The 11465-nt window shown below is 38.0% G+C and overlaps 1 long non-coding RNA gene across 1 annotated transcript; it reads right to left on the reverse strand.

Moving 5' to 3' along the window:
- Positions 1–10309: 10309 nt before the first annotated feature.
- On the reverse strand, positions 10310–11382 carry LOC113081514 (uncharacterized). The gene is made up of 3 exons (XR_003282239.1): positions 10742–11382; positions 10539–10620; positions 10310–10399 (listed from the first exon to the last, which is right to left on the reverse strand). It is a non-coding gene; the product is annotated as an uncharacterized LOC113081514 (long non-coding RNA).
- Between the last annotated feature and the right edge of the window lie 83 nt (positions 11383–11465).

Below are 11465 nucleotides of genomic sequence, written 5' to 3' on the forward strand. Positions count from 1 at the left end.
AATTTTTACTGAACATTGAGTAAACACCATGTCATTTCTCTTCATGTCTGGGTTCAACTTAAACTTTATTATAATTTTTTTCTCAAAACTCTGAGTTCGGATACCTTACCTGCAAGAAGTTTCTACGTATGGAAATAAAGCCCAAGCTAGGGTCAGCTTACAGTTAGTTATTCAAATGCAACAGTACATTAATCTATATCAACTTTTAAAAGTTGCGTTGGTATCTAAGGCATGTCTTTGCAATCATTTTACCTCTGAAGGCAGAGAAAGATGAACTACAACTTATTATAAATATTCATTTATCTGCTTAATTTATTCAGATTTATTCTGCGGCGTCCCTACGAGCAGGGCACAATGAGAGGCCGATTTGAATCGCTATCGTGTCACAATGTCATTTCATATTTGAAAAGAGCAAGAGATGGTCATTTAACTTGAAAATAAAGTGCCAACTAATTAAATCAGACAAGGACAATGAGATGTGATACATAAACTCGGTTAAAACAGAGTGACTATATGAACATCTCAGAAAGGTCTGTGATAAGACTGATTGGTCAATTCAGCAGTACTAAATGAGGTCTCCTTAGGTTATCTTGGATAAATTACTTTACTCCGCTGACACAAACAATACAGAACTGCCAACTCGCTCATATGGGCCATTGTCTGCGGTGGAGCCTAACCTTTTTTAGGCCGCAGTGCGTGACTTGAAACAGGGCAGCGGTCGCTTTTTTTTTTTTTTTTTTTTTGAGCACGACTGAAATCTGCAAAGTTTGTGTTGCAAGGCCAAGGCACTGAGAGTTTTCTTTATGTGTGTATTTAAATTCCTACTTAAAACAAATTTGTGTCCTCCCATGTGGCATGGCTTCTAAGAACCATCAGATGAGATGCATCTGTACGCTAAATAAGGCTCCTTGAGGGCGCGATGAATCTCTGCATGGAGCAAAAACAGAGTGGCTTGCATCCAAACACTAACGCAAGACAGTTATGCAGTATTCCCCTTTTCTTTTTCACACACTACACTAAATAGTATGCAACAAATAAAGAGCCGGCTTAACATCAACACTCTAATTGAAATCAAATAAGTTATTGTTCTGCATGGGGCACTGACTTGTTTTTCCAATGAGGATTCTGCAGTACAAACAAAAGATGTTCTAAAAAATTAAATAAAAAATGTTCGAAGACAAAAGTAAAGCCATAATGAAAAGTATGGTGACTAATAAGGCCTCCACATACCCCACAGCCATAGAATGTCATCACTTAGTACTACATGCGACTGATGTTGTTGACACTGTTTCATTTTCTCATGAGACGTCCGTTCGGTCGGTTTAAATGCAGTAAGCCAGCTGTTGACTAGTGGTGATTCAAGCAATGTATATTCTCGTTAATAACAGCGCTGGGGAGCAAGTGAAACTTGGCCAATTTAAGCTGCCTTTGAGCGATATCTGTCTTATACAGTTATACAAATTGCACCAGCCAAGCCTCCAAAAATCTATTGAACAAAATAGGCTTTATAAAATGACTGAAATGGGATTCATGAGAATAACAGATGTAAAAAATATATACATTTCTATCGTCACCTCTGATTAAAAATCACTCATTTTGATCAAATATCTGTTTGTGGGATTTCTGAGAACTTTCTGCTTTGGCATACTTCCTTTTGACTTTTTGAACAGCTCAGTGGGGTTTCACTACAGGCTATAATGGCCCATGGGGATATTCTGCCACATTAAAATCATATTGTTATGGTGATCAAAAATCTGCCAAAATCTCCATGATGTCTCTCAAGTTTTTATTTGAGCCACTTCTTCTCCTTTCTCCGCTGGAAACCCCGTGATCAGAGGAAACCCAGACACATCGATCCAAACTGAAAACAAAATGTTTATTGTAAGGGTCTGTATTGAAAATAGGGGTTTACATGGTGGAGTGTTGTCTATAAAAGTCATAAAAACAAAGGAGGGATGTGGCTCCCAGAGCGCTTGGACATTAGCGCAGGAAATGGAACAAGGTCAGAAAATTAAAAGTGCAATTTTCCGGTTCTCATTTTCTTAATTCATTGCAGCTTAAGCTGCTCTCTGCTAAGGCTGGTCAGAAGGAAGGAAGGGGTTTTGGCTTCGACCAGTGGTCTCTTAGCAATAACACAAATCCGTTCAAACCAACATGCTGGTGTCCTTGTGGCATCCTCTCTCTCTCTCTGTTTTTTTTTTTTTTTGGAAGAATAAAGGATTCAAGTTGTAGATGAACACACAATGAACCATGTTAGTTTAGAGCTGCTACTGCTGAGAAACAGACAATAAATAGCAAATATGCTGTTATAATGATATTCAAAGGATGAATGTATCATTGAGCTTCTTATTTACTTATAGGGTTCTGAACTTCACTGAATTGAGTGTTGACCTATGCCATACTTGGCACTATGAAAAGAGAGATTGGTGTAGATGATTTATTCAGAGCATATTTGCATATCAAAAGCACAAATTTATAATCAAAATAATACTTTTAATTTTAAATAATTACTTTAAATTTGTTTAATGACATTTGAAACTATTAATGCAATAAGTTGTTGTTTATTAACAATTACAGAGCATGATCAATTCAGGAAAATGCGATCAACTTTATTTCTTCATTCTCCTGTACCATATGCAACCAATGCAATGACATTTTACTGAAAATCTATAAAGGCAAAACTAAATGAAAGACAGCGGTCAGTTATATAAGAATTAGAAAGAAAAAGTGATTTTCGGATGTTTTAAACATTCCTGTAAAAACAGATGTGTGAATCAGAGAAAGACAGGAAGAGCTACTGTATTATTACCAGGAAAAGTGTACATTTCTGTGAAACAGTCCTGCATTTGGACATAGCCTCAAACCATTGCCTCAACATAATTTCACATCAATGAAATGTGCATTGTTCTCAATTATACACACCTTCTAAGTATTTGGAAACATTATAAAATGAGTGTTATTTTACAAAAACAGAATAATTCACTGAAAGTGAGTTTTTATCACCTTCAAAGAATTTAGACCATGCTTTCCCGGGAAAGCTATAGAAGACTTCCGTGTCAAACATCAATGCTACATCAGTCAGAGCATGAAATACGAAATAATTGATTTCATTTTATGAAATCATATCTTGCATAATGGCACAAGTCTTCTCATTGTGTAACCCTGGCAAATTTGTATTGTTAAAGAATATACCTATTCCTTGAATTATTAGCTTAAAGTTAACAATGTAGCTTTCATAATATATATTACTTGCAGCATGTGTGATAGAAAACAGTCCTAAACTGCAATAGGCTGATACTTTCCAAACACCTTATATATCCCACTCACCTGGATGCACACTTCTACAACAATATGCTCCAGAGCTTGACATACAAATAATTTGATCACCAATTAAATATTGTGTTAAACTAATTTCCAGTTAACCCTTGTGTATTGTTCAAATTCACTACCCTTTCGTTATGGTCTGGATGAAAACATCCACTCAATTAAACTGCTGTAAAAATGTATCAGATACATTTTTTTTATATTTATTTTTTTTGCATAAATCCATTAATCAACCTCAGTCCTGATCAAAACTACCAAATGTTTTTTTTTATTTTTTTTTTTTTATCCAAGACTTTAACTCTTTAATTGCCAAGTTCATAAATTATGTCACTGATTTCGGGGGGAAAAACAACAACAAACAAAATGACTTGTTTTCAATAAAAAAGTAATTGTGGCTGGATTAAAAAAAAAAAAAAAACTTTTTATAACAGTCTTGGGCATGTCAAAGATTAGTAGCAACATTGGCTTTGATGCATTTTCAGTTTTTGTGCAGCATTAGATTTTATTTTATTTTTTTATTTTTTCATTTGTTGTTCGTGGCTGTTTTTGCCCCATTGACTTCCATTATAACAACATTTTTTTGATTGCAAAGCCATGACACCATATAATCATGCATTATTGATTGTTTGTGGTTTTCCCTTTTGGGAAGAGGTAACATTTGTTATTTTTACTGTTGATCACTAAGTGGGACCATTAACCATTTAGATAGGCCTGTGCAAAAATGCTTCTGACTTGTATATGAAGCTATATGGAGTATAACAGCATATTATATTGTGTGTGAGTGTGTGTGTGTGTGTGAGAGAGAGAGAGAGACAGAGAGAGTGAGAGAGACCTTTGCGCACTTACCTTGATGTATTTGAGAAAATCAAAATGTACACCTCAGCTCCTAGAACTACATGGAGTAAACAAAAGTGTATTTGTGCACCTGCTGCCTTTAATTGGTGGTGATAAGTATAGACTGAACGAAAGCAAAGTATGTGGATTTAAACACTTGCATGCCATCCTACTGGTCATTTAATGGTGAGAAGAGCAGCAAGCAACACGAGAAAGGGCTTGACTTGTACTGAAGTTTTAGAAATGATTATGCAGTTGACCCCTCCAGCGAGCTGCAGCTTATTTGAAGTTAGTATAGCATTTTGGTTCATAAATCTGATGCATACATCTGATACATTATGTTCATAAATCTGATGCAAAGTAGATTTTTTTTTACAGGATTTTAAGGTTTTAAACTGGCTTTACCATCAAGAAAAAAACAGGCATTTCACACATAGGCCATCCATACTTTTCACCATCAAAAGGCAGCAGGTGCATAACACACTTCTTTTTTTTATTGTTTACTCCATATAGTTCTGAGAGCTGAGGTGCATATTTTGATTTTTTCAGATACATCAAGGTAAGTGCACAAAGCTCTCTCTCTCACACACACACTATAATTTGGTGTTATACTCCATATAACTCCATATACAAGCCAGAAACTAAGCCTTTTTTTTTTTTTTTGTTTTTTTTTTTTTGCACAGGCCTATCTAACTGTAAAATTCAACCGTAAAAATAAGACATTTTACCTCTTCCAGGAAGGGAAAACCACAAATTGCAATCAAAAATGTCGTTATAATGGAAGTCAATGGGACAAAAACAGCCACCAACAACAAATGAGGGAGAAAAAAAAAAGCCCAAGACTGTGATAAAAATAAAAAATATTTTCAAACATCTGGTAGTTTTGATCAGGAGGTTGATTTAATAGATTTATGCAAAAAAAAAAAAAAAATATTTATCTGATACATTTTTTACAGCAGTTTAATTTAGTGGATGTTTTCATCCACAAAAATAACGAAAGGGTAGTGAATTTGCCCACAGTGTATTGTTAAGTTTTTGAACATTTTCAAAGCATTTTCCCAAAATATGTGTCAAAATAAGATTTGTCACCAAAAATCATTCGATTAGCTGAAACAACAGACAAAATTGTTCCCAAAATAAGACTCAACTTTACCCCTAACAACGCATAAGGGTTAATCTGTATTTCATACATCTTTGTTTAAATCTTATTTCTTGTTGTTTTCTCCAGTTGATTATTACCGCTTTGGTGACTATCAGGTCTTGCCAGTAGGTGGCAGTAGGACTGTCCTAATCATTCATTGAACCGATAGTTCATTTAATTGGTTAATAAAAAATTCTGATCGATTCAATCGGTTGTCTTCGTGAGGGAGTCAGATTAATTCAAGAACGCTGCTTACTCAGGAATGAAACCAGTGGCTTTGTAAATGAGTCACTGAGTCATCCGTTTAACCATTCGTTCAGATTCTTTAAGAGAACAAGTATTAGCGATGGAAACATCCAACGGGGTTTTTTTTTTTTTTTTTTTTTTTTTTTTACTGAATCATTCTTGAACGAAAAACACCTCTGTTGTGAAGCTTGGTGTTCTGCTAGGCTTTGTTTGGAATTATTTATTCATATTGGCAGAGCTAAGGGGGGAACTGGGAATAATTAACACGTAATCTACTCAATATTGACTTAATGTTTATTGAACTGTTTCATAAAAGTGATATCAAAGAATTGTGGGCTGTAAAAGTAAAATAGTCCTAAAGCAATCCCCACCCTTCTTCATCTGTCTAGTCTAGTGCTTGTGTATACATGTAGTAGTTTCCTCCTGTATAGTCAACTAAATTAAGTAAGGGCTCTTATCAGCAACTATCAAGATTTCCACTCTGAAAAGACCCCCCAACTTTACTAACATGTTACATATGGCACACATGTTTGCTATTACAGCCATTTTCCTAAACCACACACTTCTGTGCTCTTGCAAATGAGAGGTTCACAGCCCCGCTTCGCCACCACTTGCCTCCGATTCGTAGACTCCCGTTGGCAAAAAGCTGGATGGGATGCATCACTACAGCCTGCGAATCCTTTTTATTTCCTCTCCATCTGATATACATTGGAGGTAATGGAACTTGCATAGATCAAGCAATGATATATTCCTGTAGAACTCTGGGAGGGAGCTTTGAGGTTGATTGCATCTTAATGATAGCTACTTTCTTTTTTTTTCTATTCTTCTACTTGTATTTGTTTAATTAATATATGAGATTATTTACAACACGATATTAAATGCATTAATGATGAACATCTAGCTTTGTTCAGGTGATTTCAATCTAAGAAATAAAATATGCAGAACATCAAAATATCCCAGTCCAAGACAAAATGTAACGCTATGATTGTTGAAACTTTCCAGTTGCTTACAGCTTGGAGATGAGATGGGCCCCCTTGGCACCCTCCCTCTGGCAGTGTCTTTGCACACAAGTATCCGAGCTATCCTGTGCCAGCTCTTAAACACAATCCTCCAATGCTACTCTGGGTTTGGCACGGGCCTGGAATTGGGGACCAAAGCTAAATAACTCCAGACTCTCTAAGCATTTGAAGGGCAACATTTCTAGTGTACGGAGCAGGAATCGGGGGCCTGTGTTTTCCAACCAGACTGATAAGGCTACTAAAGACGTTTTGGAGGCGCTGTTTTGGTCGTGAAACAGAACGTGGCCAGCTAGCGGGAGAAAAAGCAATCCTTTTGTTAGTGAGAGGACAGAAGGATTTCTTGAGGCCTTTGGCTCTTTTGTAATCACATCCAGACTCTGTTTGATTATGATATGTAAGCTATCGCATCACTGAAATCCCTAAAGTGGCTTATGGTCTTATAGGTGACATTTGAGGTTGTGTTTGGTCTGTGCGCTGTCAATGCACTGCTTATTTAATGTGGCGATATGATACATACCTAAGAGCAATGGTTTTGTTTAGAGTAGCATTTGGCCCCAGCAACCATAAAAGCCCTAAATTAATTAATATATATATATATATATATATATATATATATATATATATATATATATATATATATATATATATATATAATTATTTTTACCTATAGTAATTGCACAGCTAAACAACTTGGCAGTTTGAGATAAACTCTTAAGCATCTCTTGTGTGCATTTTGTGTGAATATGTAATTCTAGAATTTCTATAAAATGATGTCTTTCAGCAAAAAAAAGCAACGAAATAACAAAACCGTCCCTTAGGCCTATTCTAAACCTACTGACATAAGTTTATGACTTTATTTAGAGGCAAGTATGAGTTTATGGATGTTGTTTTTGAAAGGATTCTACAGTGGTAGAAATCCCCCTTTAGAACAAACGTTCAATTCAGTGGAGCATCCGCATGTGATCTGGCCCCGCCACACAATACTGTCCCTTAGGGCATGTAAATAGCCGTCATTCAGTCATGTTCAAAATGACAGACAACACCGCGATGCACTGGGGTGAAATGTCATGACTCTGTCAACCCTGTCCCAGCAAGACACCGTGTTAGTCACATGACCTCGGAAGGTTCACTTATGTTTAACTGGATTGCTGTGTCGTTGTATTAATCATTCAAACAGGATGCTGTTACATGCTTTCCATGGATCTACTGAAGGGACCTATTGTACTTGAACACACTCTCAAATGTACAATATTTACAGATGTTTTAGTTATAGGTGCTCATAGAATTGTGAGCTTTTGTTGTTGTGTTCTGTTACATGAAATAGTATGACACAGCAATCAGTGATGTCAGTTCATTTATTTATTTATCATTCAAGAAATTTAAACAGTTTTCCTTTTTGATAGTAAAATTGTATGCCATTCTTCTCAGGTATTTCTCATATGCTGTGTGGCAAGAAGCGAGGACAGTTTTGTGAGCTCAGAGAGGACGTTTGGCGGCGAGCATCTTTTAGCACCCTGCCCAGATGGCGCATGACGATCGGATGTGGGGGAGCCACCAATAAATATATTTCCACATTTAAACTACGGAAGAGGAAAGGAGTGTCGATCAAAGAGCCAGATCTCCGAGACAGGTACCAATTACTCTCCAGATCAGATATTTACGATGAAGCTATTCCTGCCTTTGTGTGCCTTTCATATTGCAGACAGTTTAAGGAAAGGCTGTCTTTGATCAGACTGATAAGCCATGTTGTATGCCAACACACGCATGCACGTTCTACAACGCTGTGGCACACACACACTAACGCATGCTAAAATGCACTCAGTGCCACATGTGCAGCCAATTAGCAGTGGAGTGTTTATGGGGGATCCAGATGAGTTTCAAACAGGGCATGCTGCTCGGCAGACTTTGATGGCTTACAGCTTTAACCTGCTCTCATCACACTGTTAGAGCAGGAATGGATGGAAATGTTGTTGAAACGTTTGCTTTGGTTTAAGGGTCTTTAGAGACGGCGTGGGCTGAGCAGGCTGGAACCGCTGCCGCATGCCAACTCCTGGAGTCATGCATTTTCGACACGGAGCTTGATGTGGAATATTTCAGGAAAAAAGTTACTTTTTGTTTACCATTGAAGAATTTTTCAAACATTTCACCCTGGATCGCTGTTCTCAAAACAATAGCACCTGTCTATCTAGTAGAACAAGCTTAGTAGAGTCATAAAGTCAGTAGCTCTAGTGATTGATTCAATATCCACTGCAATCCTCTTTTCTTTTTTTTTCTTTTTTTTGACAGAGCTTAACACATTGTTCGCATCTCCATTTTGCCTCTTAACCTCCCCTTCCCCATAATGTAGCTGATGATTGCTCCTACAGGACACAGGGATTTCAATCCAGCATGGTGGGAGTCAGATTAAAGGACAATAGCCTAATGCAGACAGACATCTGAAAGATTTTCAGAGTTTCTCAATTTCCACCGCACCTATTCTGGGCCCTTTTATCAGATTGAGTCTGATTTATTTATTTGTTTTTAAATGATGGCTGACACATAGCATCAAGGCATTTTCTTGTCATAGATCTTGCACATCTGTTCTATATTGCACCACGCTGCAGTTGTTGTTGTTCTCCTGACAGATTAAATGCTGATTTGAGAGCTCATTTCTTGGAGTGGACATGCTAATCTGATGGAGGATGATGGGTTATGGGGTCATGGAGTGCACAGGTGGGTCAGATGTGCAGTTTTGCATCCTGGTATGACCTGCAAATTCTTCCAAGAGGAGAGTCTGAGTCAAAGAGTCGCGCAAAACTAGAGCCAATATGTTTTCCATGCAAAACTGTTTACTATAGAGTAAATCATGCACAGTCAAGACAGCCAGCATATTCCATCCAGCTTCACCTCAACAGAAGAATAGAACAGCACATTAATATGATATGCACATATTTTATGTATTGTGTGTGTTTGATGCCCAGGAGATCTCATTTGGTGGCTTCTCCACTGATCCCGACTGCTCTGTTGGTTATCAGAGACCGGTTCGTCTTCTTCAGATCAGTCCTTCCAAAATGGACTTTGAAGTTAGTGTCCCGTAAGGAGACTTTGGTCTCAGGGCGGCTGAGCTCTGGGATGTGCTGGACTTGAATGGAATAAGAGACAGCACTGGTAATAAGACTTAAAGTTTAAATTTGATTTGATAAAAATTAAAGAAAAATAAGATTTTTTTTTTTTAAAGAAAGAAAGAAATATTCTGGGTTCTCAATTCTCCTTTTTGACATAATGTTGATATCACAAAAAATGTGGTAGAGATACTTACAAGAGAAGTGAATAGGGCAGCATTGTAGGGTTTATAATTAAATCGAAATTTACACAGAAAATAACCACTTAAAATCACATTAACTTTCATATTGTTTATATCTTGTCTTTAATATTTCAGTGGCAAGCTTTTTAAAATCTTATCTATAATCCAATTTTTTCGAGAAGTGTCAACTAAATTTTTGATGATCATTATATTTGAACTTCAGTAGTATTGAACCTAGAACCTACCCCTTTCTGTCATGACCCACTCTATGATATGATGGTTGAAAACTGAGAAGATTTTTCTGGCGTCATATAGTGAGTACCCAGGGAGTAAAGTTAGAGGACGAGTAAGCCTATCGGGCCGGTATGCACTCTGAGGGGCAGCCGTGGCACTGTGCCATGGGTTCAAACACGCAGGGTAAATATTTGCTTCTCTTTGGTAGGCGGCTTCACGGAGGTCATTCGTCTGGGATTCCCTTGGCATCTGCCACTCTTTGTTGTTACAGTTGGCATTTTTGGCACAGGAAAGGTGGTGGGGCTACAAAACGGTCACCTGGAGAACAGAAAGAGAGACTTAGGAGCAGAGCGGAAGCATCAGAGCTGGCATTCATACAACTGTTCCATTTGAAATTCAAGCGCAGCCCGTAAAATGCAGGAAATGGAGAAGAATGCATTTTGTCACTATAGGTCACCTCTCTCTTGTTTGTCGAAGCCTTTTATGTGGAAACACGTCAAAGAGGGTTTCAAAGTGAGTCACTCTTTCTCGTGTTGCAACTATAAAACCAACGTAATCCATCTCTTATCAAAGCGATTTCACCCGTATCACTACAATGAATTCATTTATTCTTCCCTATCACATATGATATCCACTCATAAAAGGAAAATGCCTTCCCACCCACTTCTGGTCGTCTTCATGCGATCATCTTATGGTGTGCTCTATCAGCCTGTAGATGGTGCTGTGTTCCACCGATCTCCTTCTCATCCTTCTATCATCTCTCTACAATGAGTCCATTGTTTTCATATCCTGTCTTACCTCCTTTGCCCAAGATTCCCCACCGTTCACTGTTTCGACTGCTCACTCTCTCTCTCTCCCCCCTTTCTCACTCTCCCACTCTGTTTGACTATATTACTAGATTTGTCCCCCTTCACAATCCAAGCTACATTTTGTCAGTCTTTTTAAACCCACCCAGCCAGGGCAGGCCCTGATTATGCCATCCGCGTGCTTTCGTGGGCATTTTGAGGAGGAGGAGAAAGATGGCGTAAAACTCAAGTGCAGAGGAGGTGGGAAGGGAGGAGGAAAAAGCACATATACACAAACACACAATTCCCAAAGCACTCTTGGGGATTGGCAAGGGCCAAGAAATCTCTCTTCCCTGGAACACCTAATCCTTGGGTCGGGGCCAAGGACCACAATCTCTGTGCACAACTGACACCGGCCACCAGAGACACTTTAGGGTTTTTTAGGCGTGTCCTGTTCTCTCTCAGCTCACCGCAGCCAGAGCATGAAGCATGGGAGAAAGACTCGGCAGCCCAAAGAAAATAAATGATGTGGGGAAATACAATTCTGAAGCTTTTCATAGGTGCTCACAGCCCATTTTTCAATGAGAAAATCACAGTGT

The sequence above is a fragment of the Carassius auratus genome, unplaced genomic scaffold, assembly GCF_003368295.1.
Source record: "Carassius auratus strain Wakin unplaced genomic scaffold, ASM336829v1 scaf_tig00034506, whole genome shotgun sequence".
In the NCBI taxonomy this organism is placed as follows: Eukaryota; Metazoa; Chordata; class Actinopteri; order Cypriniformes; family Cyprinidae; genus Carassius; species Carassius auratus.